General features: G+C 38.9%; 2 long non-coding RNA genes across 2 annotated transcripts; both read left to right on the forward strand.

Annotated features, from left to right (window-relative positions):
- Positions 1–956: 956 nt before the first annotated feature.
- LOC125716277 (uncharacterized) lies at positions 957–23,636 on the forward strand. The gene is made up of 3 exons (XR_007384298.1): positions 957–1,040; positions 9,480–9,644; positions 23,531–23,636. It is a non-coding gene; the product is annotated as an uncharacterized LOC125716277 (long non-coding RNA).
- LOC125716279 (uncharacterized) lies at positions 6,366–7,807 on the forward strand. Its single transcript, XR_007384300.1, has 3 exons — positions 6,366–6,488; positions 6,568–6,679; positions 7,251–7,807. It is a non-coding gene; the product is annotated as an uncharacterized LOC125716279 (long non-coding RNA).
- Positions 23,637–26,907: the final 3,271 nt, after the last annotated feature.

A 26,907-nucleotide genomic window follows, 5' to 3' on the forward strand; every position in this document is an offset into this window, starting at 1 on the left:
CATGAGCAAATACATCTTTCACAAAATTTGATCCATGTACTGTAAATAATCTATTTCATGTTCGTACTGTTTTCATGCTGTAGATGCAAATGGTTGGGATTGGAGCATGGATACTGCAATGATATTCCTCCAGAACAGCAGAGGGCGTCTTCTTGGTCTTACGCAAAAGCAGGAAGTTTTAAGTCTTTTCAGGTTTTTAAAGCAATAAAAATATAACCTTTGTTATAAACCTACTTGACAGATTTCGGCTTTGTCTTACAAACAATATGGACAGTAAATATGTTTAATATTTACTAATTATTTTTGTTGATCATGTTTCTCATTGAAAGTACTATTTGATTCTTGTGATAAAATATGACCTTTGGGTAGAAATAGATAATAATCAAGACATAGGTGGAATATATTATTAAACTTGAACAAACATAAACGAGGCTTTCAGAGTTATTGCTATTTATTGGTTTGAGCTGAAGAAATTGAAAGGACAGGTTCTACAAATATTCCACTTACTGGAGATACCTGGTAATTTATCTTGTACATGCACAGTCAATGCGCACGATTCCCGCTAGACATAAAAATCTGGGCTACACGCTGACCGACCGCAGCCGTCCGCCGCCAATCCCTGATGACGAAATTTAAATCACGTCCCCCCTTCTGCAACCGAAATTCAATGCCAAAAAGCCAGTGGAAGACAAATTATACTGGAGATCATGGAAAGTTCAGTCGCTACCTTTCAATCTACAGCAATCTGACTCCGCTGTACATAACTGTGATATATGTCCGCCGCGATCAGTTACACACAAAAACTATAATTTATGCTAAACCTGTATAAAATAATATGTGAAAATGTCTACAATATGTTCAGGCAATAGATGTGGGTCATTCCTGAGAGGGAGGTCATGTGACATATTTAATCTCATTTAAGCAACAAATCAGGAAGCAGCACTGAGCAGATTAGGCTGAACACCACAGTTTGTGTCTGTTACCCCAACAGTAACATATGATGAAGTCATGTATCTTAGTTATTATAACCATCACTGCAGGTAAGTTTTCAAAATGCATGAATTGTCTCACTATTAAAAATGACATTGCTTAAGTAAAATTCTTTCAAACATCATTGTACCTTTGTCCTTATTATTCATATTTTCTCGTTTCAGGATTGACTGCTGGTGATGACATCAGTTCTGATCAACTTGAGTATTTCAGTCGTCAAGAAGAATCAGTGACACTGAGCTGTAACTACACAACAACCAGTGATTATATTTACCTTTTCTGGTACAGAGAGTATTCTATTAACGGACCACAGTTTATACTCTTTAAAGGTGCCAGGTCATATTATGGTGTCAAGCAGGACACAGATAAACGATTTAAATGTACTACAACCAGGAACTCCACCCAGCTCACCATTGACAGTCTTACCACTGCAGATACAGCCATCTACTACTGTGCTCTGAGGGTACCACAGTGATCAGAACTTACTGAGACGTTGTACAAAAACTAATTTGATAAGAACTTCCTCTCAGTCGGCACTTGAAGTACCTCCCTTCCCACAATCTGGGATCAGTTGCAGAGCAGCAGATGTTCAAGTAGAAAACTGGTTATTGTGGTTACACCAGTTAGAGGAGCTGATGGCTGAGATATTGAAGAATCTGCTGTTACTGCGGCCTCTGCTGCTATAGTAACATGATTTATTGGCTTCTAGAGCTGTGAATGAAGCTGACTCTCATTAGCAACTCATTAATTTTGACTCTCTCAGATATTCTGAATCAAAATGTGTGCCAGAAAAAAATAACGGAGTACATCGGAAAAACAAACAAAAAAGATTTTTTTTTGAGATTTTTTAGTAGAAAACAACACCAAATGTTTGTTTTATACATGGAGTGACAATGTTAACGTCACATGAGAAGTTGCAGCTTCTTGTAGCAGTGCTGCTAACCATGACATTCTGTAAGTATGTGAAAAGGTAAAAAAAACGTCATCAAGTTGTAGGTTGAGTTCATGCGTTTTACATGTTTAGACATGACAGGCTGATAACGATCGCGGTTGGGGGAATGAGCACCGGCACACTAGCTAATGTTTCGTGGTCGATAGACCAGCTGTTTTTGGGGAGTCGTGTGGTGAAACAATATGGCAGCCAGTCGCCATACCATTTACGGTAAAGCATATGCCAGCAAAATGGGGTCATTAGTCTTTAGAAGAATAAAAATACATTTCAATGCAGCCTGCTTGATAGTTAATGAAACACAGTCCAAATTCAAGTGTCAGCGGTCATCCCCTACGCAGTTAATGTTTTCCAATAAATGTTCATGTTCACGTGCACAAACACACACAACTCCAGAGGTCAGGTGCTTTAGAGTTTAACTAGGCTTGTGTAAGTAGCATTGCGATGTGTATTCAGACCCCAAAACACACTAACTTAGGTGTTCACGCAGCTTATCGCGAAAAACCAGGAAGAAATAGACTTGTAAATTTTAAAGAAGACAACTTTTTTTGTTAATGTTTAAGGTATAAAAAAACTTAATTTTTTAAATAAAGTTATCTTTAAATAAACTATCTATTTATTAAAAAAAAAAAAAACTATCTTTAAAAATGCGTAAAGTCGGGACGCGTGTGCCTGCTCCTAACAGCCAATGGCTGTGGCCTGAGCCCCGCTGGTATGCTCTAGTTTACATTCATCCTGCTATACCTTTTTCATATTCCTTAAAACGTAATTTAAAATAACACATTAATAAATACATGTAATTTATTTTTGTTCTCTTAAACTTTAACGGCCCCCTGTCTGACGAAACCACGTTTCCCTTAACCTAACAATATGTACGCCCCCAGGTGGCCCCTTACAGTCAAGCACATCTGATACCATATATGGACATGACCCTGGATCAATCAAAATACCATATATGAACATGACCCTGGACCAATTAGAATACCATATATGGATATGACTCCTGGACAAATCAGAATAAAGGACACCCCCCCTCCCGCCTATGATGTCATAAACAGGTCCCTATTAAGCTCCGCCCTAAATGCCTCTTAATCTCTCTCTCATAGCCTACTTGCAGAGTTTACTCAACAAAGATTCTTCTCAAATGCTGATAAGACAACAGAAAGAGCTTCTTCATCCATTTCAGAAGTTCATCTAGGAGACACTGCTGTCTATTACTGTGCTCTGCAGACCACAGTGATGTATTAGAACATAAGAACTATACAAACGAGAGGAGGCCATTCGGCCCATCAAGCTCGCTTGGGGAGAACTAAACTAATAGCTCAGAGTCGTTAAAATCTTATCTAGCTCTGATTTAAAGGAACCCAAGGATTCAGCTTGCACTACATTATCAGGAAGGCTATTCCATACTCTGACTACACGCTGTGTAAAGAAGTGCTTCCTTAAATCCAGCTTGAAATGTTCTCCCGCTAATTTCCACCTATGGCCACGAGTTCGTGTATTTAAACTAATGCTGAAGTAACTATTTGGTTGAACAGCATCCAAACCTGTTAGAATCTTATATACTTGGATCATGTCCCCCCTCAGTCTCCTTTGCTTGAGACTGAACAGATTTAGCTCAAGTAACCGTTCCTCGTATGACATTCCTCTAAGACCAGGAATCATTTTTGTGGCCCTACGCTGCACCTTTTCTAAGGCCACAATGTCCTTTTTAAAATATGGTGACCAAACCTGCACACAATATTCTAGGTGAGGTCTCACCAAGGAATTGTATAATCTTAGCATTACCTCCCTTGACTTAAACTCCACACACCTGGAGATATACCCCAACATCCTATTGGCCTTTTTTATTGCTTCCCCACACTGGCGAGAATGGGACATGGAAGCATCAACATACACACCAAGGTCTTTCTCATGATCAGCTACCTTTATTTCAGTGACACCCATGAAATACCTGTACTTTATATTTCTGCTCCCTAGATGGAGTACCTTACATTTATCGACGTTAAATTTCATCTGCCAGGTATCGGCCCAGTCACTAATTAAATCAAGATCCCGCTGTAGCTGCTGAGCCGCTAATTCAGTATCTGCTACACCACCCACCTTGGTGTCATCTGCAAATTTCACCAGTTTACTGTATATATTGGTATCCATATCATTTATGTAAATTAGGAACAATAGTGGTCCTAAAATCGAACCCTGCGGTACCCCACTATGAACGCAAGCCCACTGTGACATTGTGCCTCTTATAACTACTCGCTGTTTCCTATCTGTTAACCAGTTATCAATCCAGGTCGCTACGGTACCTAAAATACCTGCCGCTTTGAGTTTAAGTAGGAGCCTCTTGTGGGGGACAACATCAAAAGCCTTTTGGAAATCTAAGTAGATGACATCATAGGCCTTCTTATCATCAACTTCCTGAGTAGCTTCCTCAAAAAACTCCAACAGATTTGTTAAACAAGATCTACCTCTTCTAAATCCATGCTGGCTATCCCGCAAAATGTTATTGGAGTCCAGGTAATCTATCATTTTCTCTTTGATTATAGCCTCCATAACTTTACCAGTTATACAAGTTAGACTGATTGGCCTATAGTTAGACAAATTACTTCTATCCCCTTTTTTGAAAATAGGCGTTATGAAGGCGTGCTTAATTAATGCTAGAGCTCATACAAAAAGCTGCTTCACCAGCTTACACACAATATATTTTAATAGCAACTGAAAAGACAGTGTTGGCTGGTCATGTAGGTATTTTTGGGCTATTTTTGTGTTTTAGCGGAGATACAGAGTTAACTTTGATGCAGAATATTGTCAGACAGCTGCAGCACCAGCTATCCCCCATATTAGAGAAACATTGACTTCTCATAAAAATGTCTTTTCTTTTTCCCTGTTTTAATATAGATAATCATTCATTTAACATTGATGGCTTTACTCCCGAGACCTTGTAAGCCCCATCCAAACTTCCAAAGGAAGATAGAGGTAAATAGACAAGGTAGGTGGTGGAAAAACCTGCAATTCATTAATGTAAGAATAAATGCCTATCATCATAACATCATCTGTAGTGTAATAGTGAAAATAAAAAAATGAAAAACATCATTGTTCGAATACGAAATCCCTGGGGGGAGGGGGGGGGGGGCTTTGTAGTTTAAATGCCAACAGTATCATATAGGCACCTCCTTATAGCTTGATGAGGGATTTGGGTACAGACACTTAAATAGAAAATGAATCTCAAAGATTTATGGTGTGATTATTATTATTATTATTATTATTATTATTATTATTATTATTATTTCTGAGGAAAACAGTAAGATACTTGTGGGGATCCAGAACTGTACAGGGAAAAGAGAAGAAAGGAATGAAGTAAGGAAGGATGCACAACCCAGTGATTTTTTTTGTTGTTGTTATTGTTTCAAGGTTTATTGTCATGTGCTCAGAGAAACACAGTGAAATTATTGTGCAACCCTCCCCCCCCCCCCACTCACACACACATACTGCATACATGCACTGTGTGGACAAGTATTGGGGTGCACCTCTTAATCATTGAATTCAAGTGTTTCATTCACATCCATTGCCACAGGTGTATATAATCGAGCACCCAGCCATGCAGTGAGGTGTTCTGAAGAGCTCAGTGAATGCAAGTGTGGCACTGTTACAGGATATCAGTCAGTTCATGAAATGTCTTACCTGCTAGATATTCCACAATGAAATGAATACATTAATGAATACATTATTCTACACTGGTACAGAGGGGAGTAGCTAGACATTCAGGACAACAGATAAATGTCACCTTGGGCCCAATGGTTGGATTGTCAGCAAACTTCTGAGGTCCCTGATCTACAGAGATGCATCCTTATAATAGTTAAAATGGGTAACATGGGTGAGGTGTGATGAATTATGTCAATATCCCCACTGGAGCAAACGCCATGGCCAGGCTCCTCTTCAAAGTATCAAAGTAGACATACGTGAGAGAGCCTATAGGCTTCCAGGTGTGCATGGTGCAGAGATCTATGTGATCTAAAATAGAAACCTAGGCTTTATTACCTTGTGCTGAATTAAATATATTGCTTTTTTGATGGTATTTAGATGCTGCATTATGGTATTAGTCAGCACTAAAGCAACTAATCATGTGAGTGGTCTCTTCCAGTGACTCTTGTTTTCTTTTATTGTTTTTTCAAGTCAATATTTCCCAGGATTTCTTACGTAACACCAAGGAAACCATTACAAATTTCACTCAGATTTTTGTACACTGTGTTTGGTGCAAAATGATAATTTGGGTATCTCAACACTTGATGGCACTATGTAAGAAGAATTTAGAGGAGTTCTTATAGAAAAAATGTACTAAATGAACACTAGAGGGAGCTATTTCTGGCCTATTCAATTTCTCCTTTTTATACCTGAGAAACGTATTTCCAGTGTTACAGATCAGCTATTGATGCGAGTTGCCACAGTGATACAGTAGATTGGAGTGTATTCATCAGGCATATTGGGAGGCTGTACTGTAGCTGAGACAAAATGCATATTTTAGTAATAATTCTGACTAACGGATTCCTCTGTAAGTATGTTTCAAGTGTATTACAACATGTTAATGTATTTTTTTCTGGCTGGAGATTTCATTTCTGTCTGTGTTACAGTGGGACTGGATGCAGAAAAAATTGGTCAGCCTCCTTTGATTAATTCACCTGAGGGAGACAAAGCTGTACTGACATGCAGCCATGATATTACAAACTCAAATTCTATGTTCTGGTATGTACAGCATCCAAAAGAGGCTCCCGAACTTCTCATTCGGGGATTTGATAAGACTGTTTCTAAAGAAAGATTCTTAATGGATGTGAACAGAAGAGATTCTTTGACCAACCTCTCCATCAGTGACAGTAGGACAGAAGAGACAGCTGTGTATTACTGTGCAGTGCAGCCCACAGTGACACTGAGTGTGTCTGATGGTACAAAAACTCAGCTACAGTTTCTCTGAGAATCATTAGTGACACACTGCCCTAGAAGCACTATGTAATAACAAACAGTACAGACAGCCAATAGTGGGGGGTTCTACCCATGAGGGAAGTCATGTGACACGTTTAATCTCATTATATCAACAAGTCAACTCAAACTCAGTAGAGCAGGGTGAACAGCAGGGCTGATTTCTGTGCTACATGGAGAAGTCATTTATCTTAGTTATTATAACCGTCACTGCAGGTAACCATCCTAAAAGACTTCAGCGGTAATGGTACAGTAAACGAAATACCATTACTGTTTGGTAAATTTCATATTTATATAATATTTATTTTTTCTTGTTATTATTCATGTTTTCTCTTTTCAGGATTAACTGCAGGTGATGACATCAGTCCTGATGAGCATGAAGTTTCCAGTAACGGAAGTGGAGGTCATAGCTGCGACAGCATTGTATCTACCATTTTGGTTTATAAGTTAAACATTCACATATTTTGGAAATAATCAGTAATTTCTTGAGAAATGTCACATCATTTATCCAATTATTTAATGTGTTATGTCTTTAAAAAGTTTTAATAAGACAATGACTGGATAATATAAATTTGTTATCTAAATATCTATTTGAAATCTACAGTTCAATCAGTTTCAATCTATGTTATACAATTTAAGATCCAAGCATTTTTATTAACAATCTTATAAAAAGCATTGATACATTTATATTTTTGATACTGTACTGTATCTCGGTGAACACTGGCAAAATTATAGCCCATGAGTTCTGTTCTACTTCGTATTAGTTGCTGAAGGTTAAATCAAACACATCTAAGAGATGATTTATAATAAAGCTGGAATCACATAATTTATGGACTAAATCATTCAAACTCTTAGACACAGGCATTTTTTGGGATTAAAAATATTGTTTATATTCATTATTGCCTTTTTAATATAAAACAATAAAAGGGGTGTAAAAACGTCTTTCTTCCTCCCGTCATGTTTTCTGTGCACACAGCATTAGCCTCAGGCACTGGCCAGAAGCAGATGGGTTACATGGTTGTCAGCTGTGACACATCTGGGGTGACACTCACGCTTTCAGACTCACACAAGAAATCTTAAGGCAAATCTATGTTATTCTATTATAAACCTAAGATTAGCTGCAACAAAAATGTTGGGGTGTCTTGCAAACTATACAGACTGTTTACAAAGCAATAAAACTGTTACATGCATGTAAATGCGTGTGCATGCATGTGCAGACTGAAAATCTCACACCAGCCAGCCGACCAAAGTTGGCATCCTTTGGGTTACCGCAAGACCAAGTGGGGTGATCCAAGTAAAGTAAAAGGAAAAGGAAAAAATTACTGCAGGTTTCATTTTTTACATATGCTATCATGTTTTAATAGACTCAAAATGAACACTGTTAGCAGACTACTTGAATACTAAAAGCGGATTATTTAAACAGTATTTGTACAGGAACGATTCTGATCGAAGCTTTTTGATCCATAGAAGAGGATAATCACTATAAACATGATCACCATGAGGGTTTTTCACCATATTTTAATCAGGGTTGCCAACTCTCACACATTTGGCGAGACACTCACGCATTCAGACTCACGCAAAAACAAAAAATATTATGGCAAATCTGTAGTATTCCATTATAAACGTCAATCAGCTACATCAAAAGGGCTGGGGTTGTTTGCAAACTAATTAGCTAATTAGGAGCATAAGGAGAACCCTCCTAACAATAGTCCGTTGACCAGTGACTGTCCTGTCCTGGCTGCCCCCCTGAACATTCTGCGGAACGGGTCCAATAACCGTAGCTCCATTAGCAGTTCGCCACACCAGCTATATCATTAATCTTGAACAAACATGAATGAGACAAGGCTTTCAGAGTTATTGCTATTTATTGGTTTGAGCTGAAGAAATTGAAAGGACAGGTTCTACAAATATTCCGCTTACTGAAGATACCTAGTAATTTATCTTGTACATGCACAGTCAATGCGCACGATTCCCGCTAGACATAAAAATCTGGGCTACACGCTGACCGACCGCAGCCGTCCGCCGCCAATCCCTGATGACGAAATTTAAATAACTTGCTTCCTTGTGCAACCGAAATGTTATGCCAAAAAGCCAGTGGAAGACAAATTATACTGAAGATCATGGAAAGTTCAGTCACTACCTTTCAATCTACAGCAATCTGACTCCGCTGTACATAACTATGATATATGTCCGCCGCGATCAGTTACATACAAAAACTATAATTTATGCTAAACCTGTATAAAATAATATGTGAAAATATCTGCAATATGTTCAGGCAATAGATGTGGGTCATTCCTGAGAGGGAGGTCATGTGACATATTTAATCTCATTTAAGCAACAAATCAGGAAGCAGCACTGAGCAGATTAGGCTGAACACCACAGTTTGTGTCTGTTACCCCAACAGTAACATATGATGAAGTCATGTATCTTAGTTATTATAGCCATCACTGCAGGTAAGTTTTCAAAATGCATGAATTGTCACACTATTTAAAAAATGTCATTGCTTCAGTAAAATTCTTTCCAACATTGTTATAATTTTGTCCTTATTATTCATATTTTCTCTTTTCAGGATTGATTGCTGGTGATGACATCATTTCTGATCAACTTGAGTATTTCAGTCGTCAAGGAGAATCAGTGACACTGAGCTGCAACTACACAGCAATCAGTGAAAATATTATCCTGTACTGGTACAGACAGCAATCTAATCAGGCACCACAGTTTATACTCTATAAAGGTGCCGGGGGATACAGTAGCTTTGAGAAAACTATCAATACCAGGTTTAAACACACTATATCCAAGGACGCAACAAAACTCACCATTACCAGTCTCACCATAGCAGACACAGCCATCTACTACTGTGCTCTGAGGGATGCACAGTGATCAAAAGTTACTAAGACGCTTTACAAAAACTCATTTGATAAGAACTTCCTCTCAGTGGGCATCAGCAGTAGCTTCCTTCCCACAATCTGGGATCAGTTCCAGAGCAGCAGAGTTTCAGGTATAAAGCTGGTTATTGTGGTTACATTGGTCTGATGGCTGACATATTAAAGCAAACAGTTCAGGAATCTGCAGTCTATGTCTGTTCCAGAGAGTACAAAGATCTGTATGTTTATTCATCATTTAGTTACATTATATTTTCAAATAATTAATCATTTCTTGATGAATTCTGTGAATGATATTGTTTCATACAGTATGTCATGTCTTTAAATAAAACGATTAATAAATTTAAGACTTTAATTTGATTATTTTAATCTGGTTTATTTTTCATTAAGGAAATTTCTATTGTAAATCTGCATTTCAATCTCTCTTAGATTATCCAACACCCGACTGACAAGCAGCTTTTGGTTTAAGAAACATTTTCATTTCTTACTGTACCTCTCTGAGTCTGAAAATTGAACCCGAAACTCCTCAGAGTCATCTATAGAATAAAGCAGGAATTAGGGTTTAAGGAATCAAAAATTCAAAGTATAAGATATTAACCATGCTGATATTTTCTGCTGAGGGAACTGTGTCCATATTTTTCAATAAGTTAAACGGTGAGCTACAGCAAAATAACAATAAAAAATGAGAGAGAGAGAGAGAGAGAGAGAGAGAGAGAGAGGGAGGGCTGTCAGGGGGGAAAAAGCTGTATCACAGTGGAACAAGCGTGTTGTTTTGGGGCAGTAGAGGAGTTTCCTGTTAGACCCGACCTTGGTAGCAGAGTATTCAGTTCAGTCTGTCTCTCTCCATCTGCCATGATCTTACTCTGTTCATTTCTTCTCTTTTCAGCACTTATGGGTGAGTGACATAATGCATTAATTTCTAATGTTTGCAACTTTATATTTTTTTTGCCAAGAAACATGTTTAAATTACCACACATGCAATTATTTGCTTTGAATTAAAAGAACAGTTCAAAGTTGTATTTAACAAAATTCTGGCAATTTGTCCTTTAAAATATACTTGCTTAATCATGACAACTGAAGAACCCAACATCAACCCAAATCTTCTTTTCAACAGATACAATAACCTCATTCACCAAAGAAGTGCATGCCGTAGAGGGTGAAAATATCACATTCCCCTGCAATTACAGTAGCTCAGGTGATACTATACAATGGTATCGTCAGTATCCCAGATCAGCTCCAGCATTTCTCATCAGTGTTACTGCATACAGCCCTAAAACCAATCATCCAGTTTTTCGATTGTCTGCTGAACCTGACAAGAATAACAAGCGTGTAGATCTGGAGCTCTACTCTACAGAAGTGACAGACTCTGCAGTGTATTACTGTGCTCTGAATCCCACAGTGACAGGAAACTCACTGACGCTGTACAAAAACCTGACAGCATGTATGAAAAGCAAGGAGCAGGAGATTGAAGTCAATCAGGCAGACAGGCAGGCAGGTAGGTAGGTAGGTAGGTAGGTAGGTTTTACCATTTATGAACAAAGATTACATGCATTTGGAAATAGGGAAATAATTAATCAAAGTATTTTGGTGGGTAAGTCATAATCCTGGTATGATTACTCATCGATACAGCAAATAATCATTATGTCTGGGTGGTTCCACCTTTACCTTTGCTATTTTAGTAGTTTACCAGTGTTTCCGGTCATTCAATAATGTTCTACTTCGGAGACTCTTCTTATACAGTTGTGGTCAAAAGTTTACATACACTTGTAAAGAACATAATATCATGGCTCTCTTGAGTTTCCCGTTATATCCACAACTCTGATTTTTCTCTGATAGAGTGATTGGAACAGGTACTTCTTTGTCACAAAAAACATTCATGAAGTTTGGTTCTTTCATGACTTTATTATGGGTTAACAGAAAAAAGTGATCATATCTGCTGGGTCAAAAATATACATACAACAATGCTAATATTTGGTTACATGTCCCTTAGCCATTTTCACTTCAGTTAGGCACTTTTGGTAGCCATCCACAAGCTTCTGGTTGAATCTTTGACCACTCCTCTTGACAGAATTGGTGCAGTTCAGTTAAATTTGATGGCTTTCTGACATGGACTATGGCCAATATGTTCTCTATCACTATCTGTCTTTAGACTCTTATCTTACCTTCTCATCTCATCTCATCTCAGCTTACATAGAGACTCCAACTCATTCAACTAAATGTATTTGTATATGTAAGAAACTCAGAGGAAACAGAAATGATGTGAACTTTACCCACAGAGAGCAGGGGGCAGTAATCCAGCCCACAGATGTGGAGGTTTGATGCTGCTCTGCCCCCATGGACCAACACACCACTTTTATGTTAAAATTGTTATCTATCTGAATATGTTTGGATTCTGCAGCATAAAACTCATCAGGTCAGTTAATCATTATGACTTGGTTCATGGTGTGAAAGCCATTTTTTCCATCACCTTATGATAAAATGTAGCACAATTTCATATTTCTTTAATAAACAAGATTAGTTGAGATTTCTTTTTAGTGTGGACCCCTGGGCTTCAGCTTGGGTAAGCCATTACATTAAGCCCCCCCACCACCACCCCACCACCACTGCAGAAAATAGCGTTATGTCGTACAGTGCGTAGTGTGAATTTATTGATGGGCAAAATGATACTTATGATACTAATTTGATGTATTTTTTGACTCCACTAGATGGTGCTGTCTGTTCAAAAAAGGGCTCAAAGCATGCCCCAAAGCAAGCCAAGAGCGCCATCTAGTAAGATCAAAAAATACATCAGTTGGTTCATGAAGCTTCATTTGCCTGTCACTAGTGTGAGTACTGACAATCCTAATTATTGTGCTTCAACACAAGAGGGCACTGTTTGACTAAACACAGTAATGAATCTGAGGAGAAGGTAATATGGGTAGGTAACATTTGTTGTGACACAGGACAAAACTAACCAGTATGAGACAGTACAGAGCACTTTATGAGATTCTCATACAAAGCACAATACGCTGAAAAACAAATATGATAAGACAGTTTCCTAACAGAAGGGTTTTGATGGATGTGCACAGAAAATACCATCTGACAAGCCTCTCCATCAGTGACAGTAGGACAGAAGACACAGCTGTGTATTAGTGTGCAGTGAATCCCCCAGTGACACAAAATGTGTCTGATGGTACAGTACAAAAACAATGTTAGAGCCTCTTTCAGAATTAGCAGAGATTTGCCATACAAGAGCAATAAGACAACTGCATCCTCACACAGTTTACTTACCCAGAAGGTCACTTTCAGAGCCATGGTCACCATGTCACAGAAAAAAGTCTAGCAGCTGACTAATCTCCAGCCTAGTTTTAAGAATAATAGTGTGCAAGTTCTTGACAAGGTTGTTCATAAAGGAAGATTATCAATGGATGTGAACAGAAAGGAATGACTTTCCAGCCTTTCCATCAGTGACAGTAGGACAGAAGACACAGCTGTGTATTACTGTGCAGTGCAGCCCACAGTGACACAGAGTGTGTGTCTGATGGTACAAAGAGTTACAGCTTCTCTCATAATTATCAGAGGTTTGCTGAACAAAAGAGATCTTTTAACTAGTATAATACCTGTACTGTTGACTGGATTTGCGACTAGCCTCCCTGATTTAGATACAACTGACTGAAAAAGTATTGCTGATCTAGCACATATTCCCTGCAGGGGGCGACAATGCAGTACAAAGGCTAAGAAAGTCATTTAGGCTCCTCCTCTTGGCTGGATGAGAGATTTGGGTACAGACACCAAAAAAAAAAAACAATCAGAAAGAAACTGATTCATACTTTGCATCCATTTGTTTATTATATTATTAAATCTTCCCAATTATGACATATGCATTGAACGTTTTGCTTGTTTTGTCAACATTTTATGGTAATCTATTGTTACCCTCAGCTGTTTATTTTTTACTCTCTATTACTGATTTTTATTGTTAATACTCTCTATTTTTTCACAGAATGCACAGCTGAAGACACAGTATCTCAGTCCACTAGAGATGTCTTTGCATCTGAAGGAGGGTTGGTGACACTCAGTTGTACTTACAACGTTAGTAAATATGTCACACCCTATCTGTACTGGTACATCCAACACATAGACCACTATCCCCAGTTCATGCTGAGGCAGGAAGCCAGTGGAGGAAAAACTGCACCAAGCTACAAGGAGAGATTTAATGCCAATCTGGACACAACTGCAAAGTCTGTACCTTTAACAGTGCCGAATGTGCAGCTGTCAGACTCTGCTGTGTATTACTGTGCTCTGAGGCCCACAGTGAGAATAACCTTCTCACACCCTCTACAAAACACCTGCACACTGAGTAGACGGACTGAAAATTTAATGTGTCTGAACCATACATGAATACAGGGGTTTGCAAAGTGGGTGGCGAATTCCAGAATATATACATGTGAAAAAATAAATGCCCCCACCAGTATATTAATTTTTTTTAAATGGTTAAGATTACCATTTAACTGTTAAAGGCCAATCACGTTAAATTTACCAAGGAACCCTATTGGTGCATTCAATTATTTCTCTCTAAGTCATTGTTGGTTCACTGTAGGTGATGACGTCAGTTCTGATAAACACAAAGTCTCCAGTAATTAAGGAGAATCAGTGACACTGAGCTGCAACTACAGAGCAACCAGTGAATACATTATTCTACACTGGTACAGAGGGGAGTAGCTAGACATCCAGGACCCTAGAAAAGTGTCACCTTGGGCCCGATGGCTGGATTGACAGAAAACTTCTGAGGTCCCTGATCTACAGAGATGCATCCTTATAATAGGTAAAATGGGTAATATGGATGAGGGGTGACGAATTATTTCAACATCCCCAATGGAGCAAACGCCATGGCCAGGCTCCTCTTCAAAGTATCAAAGTAGACATACGTGAGAGAGCCTATAGGCTTCCAGGTGTGCATGGTGCAGAGATCTATGTGATCTAAAATAGAAATCTAGGCTTTATTACCTTGTGCTAAATTAAATATATAGCTTTTTTTGATGGTATTTAGATGCTGCATTATGGTATTAGTCAGTGCTAAAGCAACTAATCATGTGAGTGGTCTATTCCAGTGACTCTTGTTTTCTTTTATTGTTTTTTCAAGTCAATATTTCCCAGAATTCGTTACGTAACTCCAAGGAAACCATTACAAATTTCACTCAGATCTTTGTACACTATGTTCGGTGCAAAAATTATAATTTGGGTATCTGAACACTTGATGGCACTGTGTAAGAAGAATTTAGAGGAGTTCTTATAGAACAAATATACTGAATGAACACTAGAGGGGGCTATTTCCAGCCTATTAAATTTCTTAATTTCACACAAACACACATGCAAACCCGAGAAACTTATCCCCAGTGTTACAGATCAGCTGTTGATGTGAGTTGCCACAGTGATACAGCAGATTTGGAGTTTATTCTTAAGGCATATTGGGAGGCTGTACTGTAGCTGAAACAAAATGCATATTTTAGTAATAATTCTGACTAATGGGTTCCTCTGTAAGTATGTTTGACGTTTATTAAAACATGTTAATATGTCATTTTTTTCTAGTTAGAGGTATAATTTCTCTCTGTGTTGCAGTGGGAGTGGATGCAGATAAAGTTGATCAACCTCCTTTGATTAATTCACCTGAGGGAGACAAAGCTGTACTGACATGCAGCCATGATATTAAAAACTTCGACAACATGTACTGGTATGTACAGCATCCAAACAAGGCTCCCGAAGCTCTACTTTATGGATATAATACGGTTCCTCCTAAAGGAAGATTCTTAATGGACGTGGACAGAACAGAACATCTGACCAACCTCTCCATCAGTGACAGTAGGACAGAAGACACAGCTGTGTATTACTGTGCAGTGCAGCCCACAGTGACACAGTGTGTGTGTCTGATGGTACAAAAACACAGTTACAGCTTCTCTGAGAATCAGCAAAGATTTGTGGAATATTAAGGGTTAGAAAATAGAAAGAGCCCTCATAATATCAATGGTATTTGTTTGTTCATCTTGTTCATCAAAGCATCAATTCATAAAACAATGGTTAAGATGTAAAGCTGCTACTCAGTCTGATTATATTTCTGTGACCAAGCTAAATTTTTTGTTTGATAATATTTTGATAGCAAACAACACTCACACCCCCCAGATGCTTGTTTTATTCATGGAGAGTGTAACTGTTCACACTCAGCACATTCAGCACCTTCTCTGCCTGCTCCCCCTTCCTCCTGCCCCTCCCACATCACAGCCCAAACATCCCCACAGAATAACCGAGGTCGTACATTTGGCTTCAATCATCCACCCTCCAGGAGTGACAATGTTAACGTCACATGAGAAGATGCAGCTTCTTGTATCAGTGCTGCTAACCATGACATTCTGTAAGTATGTGAAACCTCATGGTCAGTATTGGATGGTAGTTTCATTATCAGTGTTCCTTTGCTCATCAGTAATCACTTGTATTGGTGTATCCACTGCTGACAGGTTTATCCTCTGGAGATAAAATAGAGCAGAAGGAGAAAGAACTGTTCAAAGAGGAAGGAGAGAAGGCTTCACTGGAATGTACTTTCAGCACAACCAGCCCTACCTTTTGGGTTCACTGGTACCGTCAGTATCCTGGAGCAGCACTTCAGTTTATACTGTTCAGTGGGACCAATAGCCGACGTGGAGAGTTTGCAGAAGAGAGATTCTCCTCAAATGCTGATAAGTCATCAGAAAGAGCCTCTTTATCCATTTCAGAAGCTCATCTAGGAGACAGTGCTGTCTATTACTGTGCACTGCAGACCACAGTGATGTGTTCATGCTAGAGCTCATACAAAAACCTGCTTCACCTGCTTACACACAATGTATTGCAATGGGCCACCTGGAGAACACTGAGGTTTACCCCAACAGCAAATATTGCTGGCAGGTTGTGCAGATATTCCTGTCTCCCATTTTGCCTGTATGATATCTGTGAAAATAAGTTTTTTCTTTTCCCAGTATCTTTATGGAGAATTTTTCATTTAGCATCCAAGCAAAGAGTCTGTAAACCCTATCAAACCCTAACCCAATAGACAATGAAAGAACACTGGCAGTTAATGGAAATACATGCAGTTCTCTGAGGGAGGCATATATGTCTGTGATTATGTTACTGATACCATCAGTAATATGACACTTCTGACTGGAGCTATTTGCCATTGGCCTCATTCATGTTCTTACACAACAGATTATATAACAGATAAATCATGACATTTACCTTATTTTACTTGTTCTGTCAGCATTTGATGGTAATTTATAGTTTTCATGAGTAGCTGAGTTTTGTGTTGAGGTATGTCACCTAGCTGCAACTCTGTCAAGCAGGTAGAAATAGGTTTAAAAAGTCATTTTAATTACTCACGAAATCAAATAAAAAATGACAATATTTCAGAATCTTGAATATATAACAAAGTTAGTCGTTTTGAGTACATTTCTCTTTTTCCCCACATTTACACATCCATCCATCCATTTTCCAAACCGCTTATCCTACTGGGTCGCGGGACATTTACACATCTTTTGTCCAATTACTGATTTCAACAGTCTTTACATAGAAAATGTGAAATCAGAGTGTCTCATATATAGCGTCTGTTTCAGCAACATTTATGCATTCAGATTTTGTTCTAAATAACTGGCACATGAAATTCACAATATTTGTTCAACATTCAAATATGTAATAAATGGTACAAAAACTGAAGCAAAATTTTGCCATTTAGAAGCAATCATTTGAGTAATTTGAAAAAGGTAAACAATTAATCAAAGTATTTTTGGCTTGTAAGTTCTAGTCCTGGCATAATTAGTCATCATTATAGCCATTAATCATTCTATCTTTGCTGTTCCTGTAACTTTTACATTGTTTTTTTCAACAGCATAAATCTGACAAATAAACTTTTGAATCTCTAGCAAAACATATGTATACGTAGCCTGTTTACTGCAAAAAAATCACCACTAGATGCTGCTGTTTCACTAACAACTATAAGCTTACAGGGTCTCCCTGAATCAGTGGCAATCCACTAAGTTCCCAGCATGTATTGGATCACATCAAACTGCCTCCAGAAACTGTTATGTTTTATGAAAAATCTAATGTAATAAATTCTTAAAGGAAATTTAGGTTTGTTGCTATTTGTGAGGAATAACCCAAAACCACCACTGCTCTTATCTGGATGCTACAAAATGAAAGATGCAGCTCCTCTAAGCCGACATGTTATGTACACACTTTAGTCTAGATCACTCTTTCTCAGCCTGGTCCTCTGGGATCACCAGATGGTCCATGTTCTTGCTCCCTCCCAGCTCCCCGAAGACAAAGATGAGAATCACTGGTCTATAGGTTTTGGTGAATTGACAGTATAGTAAAAGTATTTGACTAAAGTATTTGACTATAGTAAAATTTGACTAAGCCCTTTGAATGCTGGTAAATTATGTACACATTTTGCTATAGATATTCATTTTGGATGCAAGAATATATCCCTTTGTTTTTTTTTTTTTCTACTATTGCCCACCACCCCCCCTCTTCGGAGGACAACTTTATCTTATATTAAAGGTACAGTGTAAAGAGTGTGGCCGCTCCGAACTTACCTGTCCTAATACCGTGATTAAGAAAAAAAAAAAAAGAAGAGACAACCCCCCGCCCAACCCGAGAGGGAGCCTGTGAGGGACTAAGCATAAGTCAAGCCCCATACAAGGAGGCCCGCGGAGGGGGGACAGGCGGCGAGCCCCCCAGTCCCACCCACAACCCCTCCCACCGAGGACGAGCCAAGGGCCCAGAGCCTCCCAAGATACCCCGGACCACCCGCCAGGGCCCCACCACGGCGCAGCAGGGCCAAGGACCACCTGGCCCGCGGCCCACGAGAGGAGGCTGTCCACACCGGCCAGGGCTGCCTGCATCCCCCCATGATGGATCTTCCACCTGGTGGGCCCCCCTCACCCGCGCTGAGACAGAGAGTTGGGGGGGGGGGGGGCTCTATCCCCTTATATCCCTTTGTTTTCAAGGATTTAAAAATATTCCCCATTTCTGTTACATCTACATGAAAAAATTCTCACTGAGTAAATGTAATTGAGACTTTGCAATGGTATTTCACAAACTGCCTGGTGGGGGAGATGTTGCAGTACAAACAATCATTCTTCTGCTTAAAACACTGTCATATAAGCACCTCCTTATGGTCTGACACTGCAGAGAGATTTGGGTCCAGAGAGTGGAAACAACAACCAGACAGGCTGCTTACCTCCTCCCTAGTGAACATATGTACATATTTTTATATCTTTATACCTCAATTATGGGAGAAAACCTATGGACTCTTCTTATCCTTGCTGCATGCTTATTTGGTATGATTCATTCTCTTCATGACTGGTTCACATTTTTTGGATTCCTGCATTATTTGATCATTGTCTTCTTTTTGTTTTCTCCAGAATGCAGAGCTGAAGATGCAGTGAATCAGTCAACAGTAGATGTGATTGTGTATGAAGGAGAGCCAGTCACTTTGAATTGTACATATATAACAAACTATAGCCCAATTCTCTTCTGGTACATCCAATACCCCAATGATTCTCCCAAGTTCCAGCTGAGAGCTGTTGATACGCCTCCAGATTTAAAGGATAAATTTCATGCTATTCTGGACAAAAATGTAAAAACTGCTCCTTTAACAGTACAGAATGTGCAGCTGTCAGACTCTGCTGTGTATTACTGTGCTCTGAGGCCCACAGTGACAGGAAACTCACTGATACTGTACAAAAACCTGACTGTACCTCAGTAGTTATCTCAAAAATTGTACCTTTACTATAACCGAATTTGAAAAGTAAGAAGGTATATATGTGGTACACAGTATAGGCAATGTAATCAGCCAATAGGGAGGATTTGATCCTGAGAGGGAGAACATGTGACATGTCTAATCTCAGTAAAACAACAATTCAAGGAGCACAGCCCAAAAGAGCAGGGTGAACGACAGTTAGACATGGAGAAGTCATTCATTTTAGTTATCAGTGGTGGGCAGGGTTCTGCTAATCTGCTAACCGCTAATTGACAAAGCTAACTTTTTTGTTAGAGGATGACCAATTCTGCTGACTTTGAAACATGCTTTCGATTCATTCTCTTCATCTGTTGATATTTTTTTCTGATTCCTGCTTTATTTGATCATTGACTTCTTATTGTTTTCTCCAGAATGCAGAGCTGAAGATGCAGTGAATCAGTCAACAGTAGATGTGATTGTGTATGAAGGAGAGCCAGTCACTTTGAATTGTACATATGTAACAACAGACTATGACCCCTGGCTCTTCTGGTACATCCAATACCCCAATGATTCTCCCAAGCACCTGCTGAAAGCTGATAAGCCTCCAGATTTAAAGAATAAATTTCATGCCATTCTGGAAAAAGATTTTAAAACTACGCCTTTAACAGACGATACTGTGTACTCTTGTCCCCTGATTCCCAAAGTAAAAATAACCTTCTCAAACACTCTACAAAACCACTTGGGCAAGAACAGGAGATGTAGTATGGTTAAAAAATAACATCGCAAAATATGATGGGTGGCTGACTGGTGTGCTAGCCTCACCTACATTGTAAGGGTTCAAATCCCATCTCTGTTGTGTACATTATGCATGTTCTTCCACCATTGCACAGGCTGTGTCTTGCGGTTCAAATGGTGTCTTGAAATGGATTTAGTTAATTAATCATGGTTAGTGGTGTCACAGCCATGCCACCTTACACCTTCCAACACCAACACCTTACAATTAAATATACCATGATTTTATAGTGAACATTATATAAGTGATATAGTTGGACATATCCAGCGGCACTAGGTGGAACTGTTTCACTAAAAACAACAATGAAATTGTCCATCCCTCCATTTTCCAAATCGCTTATCCTACTGGGTCGTGGGGGGTCTGGAGCCAATCCTGGAAGCAATGGGCACAAGGCAGGGAACAACCCAGGATGGGGGGTCAGCCCATCACAGGGCACACTCGCGTAACATTCACACACACATGCACACCTACGGGCAATTCAGTAACTCCAATTAGCCTCAGCATGTTTTTGGAGTGTGTGGGGGGGAAACCGGAGTACCCGGAGGAAACCCCACGATGACATGGGGAGAACATGCAAACGCTGTACACATGTGACCCAGGCAGAGACTCGAACCCGGATCACAAAGATGTGAGGCAACAGTGCTAACCACTGCACCACCATGCTGCCCCATAAACTGTGAAGAAAGTAATAAAAGTGTTGTGATAAAGGACAGCGCTAAACAAATATGAGACAGTAAAGGGTGGGGTTTTGGCCTATACAATGGAATCTTGGAACTCAGAAGCCTCTTAACTCAACCTACTGGAACAGGTCTAGGGTTGGGAGTCCTTCCAGCAGTGCGATGCAGTTTTCAGCGCCAAAATCAGCTGTTTTATTAGCTGTAGAGTGATATGAACAATAAATTAAAATTAAAATATTGCGATACCATTTTACAATAAGCCTACCCTTATGAAGGCGTTATAAATGGTTTATAAGTAGGTTACAAATTTGTTTGTAACACTTCATAAATCATTAATAGACAATTATGAACAAGTTATCCCACAGTTTGCTTTTTATTAATGAGTTACTACAATTTGTAAGTGGAAAAGTGGAGCCTTATTGTAAACTGCTACAAATATTTCTTAAAATACTGTGGTAACAAGCACACAAGCACATTACCACAAAAAAGGCCATCTTCTTAACACTTAAACATGTTATACTTCCTTAAACTTACTAATGAAAGCATTTCACTGTCAGTATCTACCAAAAAGCTTTTTACTCTACTATGGTGAAAGGATACAAAACTTTGTCACAGCTCAGTGGCACTCGTTCACCCTCTCCTCACTACACTTCACTGCCTGGAAAGCTAGCGCAAACGTTTTTCATTTTTCTGGCCATGACGCGATTGCTGCCTCAGAGGATTTATCACTGCCATCCTGCATGTCATCTTCTAAAATGCATAAAACAAATACATACATAATTCGTATCAAAGAGAAGGAATCGTCTTAACCTCAACACTGTACAGAAACTAGGGGTATTCAAGGGTCAGTTCGAACTATGGTTTTGAGTTAACAGTTGATCAGATCTGCAGTTGTCCTTTCAAGTGTCATTGTCTGGGAATAGGGCTAAGTGATGCAGTTAAATTCTCTCATGATAAATTTACCTAGGGGAGGGGATACGTTCACAATTAACTTCATTGAATGAAAATACTGCAATATAGCAAAAATATTATTATTGCAAGCCCACCGTACACACTCTTCCCAGGTCTCCAAAAAACGCCCATGGGCTAAATTGCCCTACGAAATATATTTCATCGCGTTCCCCACAATGCATTTCACCAGCTTGCTAAAATAACATTCTGTTTCATTGTGCATACAATGGCACTGCATAGTCTGAAAAAGATTCATCCAACGGTACCAAGCAAAGGTGGCAGTAGACTGGTCACGAAACCATATGTATTCCACAGCATCTAGGATATTCAAATATATGCACCATGTCTAGGTATTAGCTAGGTTACTTTTGGTTAAGACTAAAATTCATACTAACATGAACATCTGTAACAGTGTCTGCATATCTGGCTGCATGTAATTCAATGAGGTGGTGTCCTTTTCATCAAGGCTGCATGTTATAATGTCTGAAGTCCACTAGATGTCACTGCTTAATGTATTGAGAGAGCAACACTATGCGAGTGACACCTCATGTTTTTCATGAGGCTTGATCTGCCCGTCATTAGTTGTTGGTAATGAGCCACTGTGATAAAAGAGGTCAGCTGTGGTTAAGGGCAATTAATGTGAATATGATTGAATGTAGACAGTGTTTGTGCTGGAGAGTGAATAAGCATCAAGTTCTAGGAGACTCAGAGGGTGGTTTCCTTTGGTTTGATTTTAATTTGTGTGCTGGGTAAATATTCCATGTTGAACCAGAGTGAAAGGAGTTGAGATTAGAGGATGGAAACCAAAAGTGTGATCAGTCTAAAAGAGTCCAGCACAGCCCTCCCCATCATGTAATGTTAGGTTATTTAGAATAGAATAGAATAGAATAGAATAGAATAGAATAGAATAGAACAGCCTTTATTGTGGGTATTCTATGGACCTGGAGATGGCAATAGCGTTCTGAAATTTAAAGAGAGATTTATTGCCAGTGTGAACACAAGTTTAAAGACTGTACCTTTGACAGAATATATATATATATATATATATATATATATATATATATATATATATATATATATATATATATATATGTGTGTGTGTGTGTGTGTGTGTGAATAGACATGCATTTTATTCAGCCAATTGGGACGGCTTATTCCTAAGAGGAAGGCCATGTGACGTGTAATTTCATTAAAACAACAAATGAAGGAGCAGAACTCAACAGACCAGAGTGACGACCAGAGTTCATGTTATCACCAGTTATACATGGAGAAGTCATACATCTTACTTATCATAACCATCACCACAGGTAACTATTTTAAAAAGCATAAATAGTCAGCATATATATATAAAAATTAATTTCTTTGCTGTACTATGGTGTTTATTTTGATTTATTCCTTTTTTGATTTATTCTATAGGCTTAACTGCAGGTGATGACATCAGACCTGATAAAGAAGAAGTTTCCAGTAAAGAAGGAGAATCAGTGACATTGAGCTGCAACTACAGAGCAAACAGTGAAGATATTATCCTGTACTGGTACAGACAGCAATCTAATCAGGCAGCACAGTTTATACTCTATAAAGGTGCCGGGGGATACAGTAGCTATGAGAATACTATCAATACCAGGTTTAAACACACTATATCCAAGGACGCAACAAAACTCACCATTGACAGTCTCACCATAGCAGACACAGCCATCTACTACTGTGCTCTGATGGTGACACAGTGATCAAAAGTTACTAAGACGCTTTACAAAAACTCATCTGACAAGAACTTCCTCTCAGTGAGCATCAGAAGTACCTCCCTTCCCACAATCTGGGATCAGTTCCAGAGCAGCAGATGTTCAGGTATAAAGCTGGTTATTGTGGTTACATCAGTCAGAGGAGCTGATGGCTGAGATACTGTGTCTGTGTTCATCCTAGAGAATAAAATATAAAATAATATTGCTTCATATACTTCTAAGTGTGGAGAGAAATAAATATAATGTGAAAATGTCATGTGCATCTAAGGATTACATTGACTTTCATTTAGCAGATACGTTTGTCCAAGGTAATGTACAAATGACGCAAACAGCACATTAAAAACGTATGTGCTGGTGAGGTGTTCATCTAATAAGAGCAACACAAGAGCAGCATTGCTAAGCTTGCAATGAATACCCAGTGAAAAGTGTGAACACTATTGGAGCAAGAGCTCCACAGGATCTTCTCAAGATCTTATCAAGAACCTAATAATACCATTGAATTAAAAAACATTTAGAGAACACTGAACGGCTTTTCCCATCCTAGATAACCTGCAGCAGGAGTAGGCTTGTAGCCATTCCACACTCGCTCCTGCTCCACTCTGCTTACATGCTCTACTTATGCGTGTGTCAATCATGGCTAGATTATGGACCGGGCCGGTGGAGCCAGTGCCTCAGGGCTTCGGGCTGGAGGGGGCCTGAGGCACTAGTGGCCGTGAGGCCCAATATCTATAGTATAAACAAATACAGTATAGTATAATGACCCATTTACAAAGCAAGTTACTCACCAGGGACCCCGGGCTTTTTGACATAAGGCAGTTTAACCATAAGGGCCCCCAGCATATAGAGTGCAAGCTGCCCACCAGGACCTCCCTGACATGCCAGTTAATTAGGTCAATTCGACTGATGACATATGTGCACCCAAAAATGACTGAATGCTGTAATTAATTCAAAAGATGCTTCAACAAAGTACTAGTTTAAGGGAATGCACACTAATGCAACCAGATGTGGTTGATTTCTATTAAACTGTACAGGTTATAGGTAACATTAAAGGTGGGAAAAGTTTTGTCTTATTTATCTCTTTGAATTATTTATCGTGTTCTAATTTTTTTTACTCACAATACCCTGGCATTTCAAAAGGAGTGCGTACACTTTCTATATCCACTGTAAGGTGCATTCACACCGAAGTTCTGAATCCTGGTCCCGGTTTACAAAGTCCTGCACTGTCTCAACCTGGAACTTTTTACCTCCTGGCCACTTTTGTGTGTTGCTTTCTGGGACCTTTAAGTGTGAGGGATGCAAAAAGTTTGTTGGTTAAACTTCACACACAATTCAATATGAAATTTCACACTGCTATAAAAAAGCAATTGCGAATGGAGTTGTTTTGTTAATTCTCTATATTTTACCTGCGACATGATTCTTATTAAATCTTTCGCTTTCCAAAGAATAAAAAAATAATGCAACATTATCCTGCTAACAAAAACTTGCAAGTTTCACTGCCGATAAAGGTCCTTGGTTCTAGAAAAAGGTTCTAGTTCCAGAAAATAGTTCCGGCAGTGTGAAAGCACCTATAGTGTCTTTGAATACAATACAAAGGCCAAACTCAAATGAACTACTGTACATCCTGGGACTCCAGCCAGCTCACCATTGACAGTCTTAGCATAGCAGATACAGCAATCTACTACTGTGCTCTGAGGGTGGCACAGTGTTGAAACGTTATTGAGATGCTGATTCAAAACACAAATGACAAGAAACTCCTCTCAATGGGAATCAAAGGTAGCTTTCTTCTACTAACTGTCCTAGATGTTTAAGAGGCACTAGCACAGAAACTGCCTGATATATCAGTGTGCCGAAACCACAACAGAATTTCAGTTACCAGAATGGAAAGAAAGAAAACGGATGGAGATGCTCCTTAGTCTTTCCTGTGGTCAACAATGATGAGGTCTGAGGTTTAGGGTTAGAAGAAAGGAGATGCACTGATATAACAGGTAAGGAGGGGAAATGAGGGACAAATTTGAACTATTGTAACATGACTCACTCCGTGTTGGAATAAAACAAGTGATTAAAATTTTTTTTTTAATATGGCTCTTAATTTCTTTCATTGAATTAATACTGTGAGCTTTTATATCAGATGGTATTTGGATTCAGCAACATGGGATGAATTAGCACAATAGCAACCGATCCTTCTGACTGGCTGGTTCCTATGTATCATAAGTTTTTCCTACTCAAATAATTTTTGGCAGCTTACAATAAAAAGTTTTTTATAGAGTATATAGTATAGGTTTAGCCTTAATTAAGCTGCTTGGAGAATACTGAAATTCATTGTAATCCAGAAGCCATTTAAATCAGCATGATACATCTGAGGATCCTGTTTTTTAATTGATCTGGATAGAGAATGTTCTTTTTCTATCTGCTTGAAATTTCATGCTGCAATTTGGGATTCCCCAGCACTACAGAAACTAATGATTTTGATTGGACTATGACTGTTACCTTTAATAGGTTCTTACTATATTGTCAATTTGAATACTGCTAAAATTGACTACTGAGTGGCACTAAAAATATAAAGAAGACAAATGCACATGTTAGTACAGTTGGCCTTCATTTATCGCGGTTGATAAGTTCCAGACTCTACCACGTTTAGTGAATTTCCGCGAAGTAGGATTCTTTTTTTATTAATCAAATATTTTCCTTGTTAGAGCATAGAAAACCTGTTTATGACCTTCTAAATACGGTTTTTAACATTATTAGCCATGAAATAACACCCTTTAGTAACCATTACTGTTTTAATTGCTGGACACGGAAGCAGAAATGAAAAGACGAGGAATCAGGATCGAAGGGTTTATTTGGAATCACTCCAAATGCAGGACACAGGACCATGTAACATCAAAACGTCAATGACAGACCTGGGGTTACAGACTCTGACGTGACTTAAATACACCGGAGGAATCAAACTGACAGGAAACAGCTGGTCATGATCGGGGCTGCACACGTGGGTAATAAGGGGGTGTGGCACAGTAGAGGACTGTACAGGCAGGGCATGACAATTACACTCCTATTACCAAATATATTAGACAAAATAAGAGTCAATAAGACATATTACAAGTTACAAATATATTATTATTATTATTGTACATTTAATTATGAAGAGCAGAGATGCTTCCGATGCATAGCGATGTATCATGTTTACTGTCTCGATCAACTTTTTAATGAATATACGAAAAA

Source organism: Brienomyrus brachyistius, chromosome 21 (assembly GCF_023856365.1).
Source record: "Brienomyrus brachyistius isolate T26 chromosome 21, BBRACH_0.4, whole genome shotgun sequence".
Classification (NCBI taxonomy): Eukaryota; Metazoa; Chordata; class Actinopteri; order Osteoglossiformes; family Mormyridae; genus Brienomyrus; species Brienomyrus brachyistius.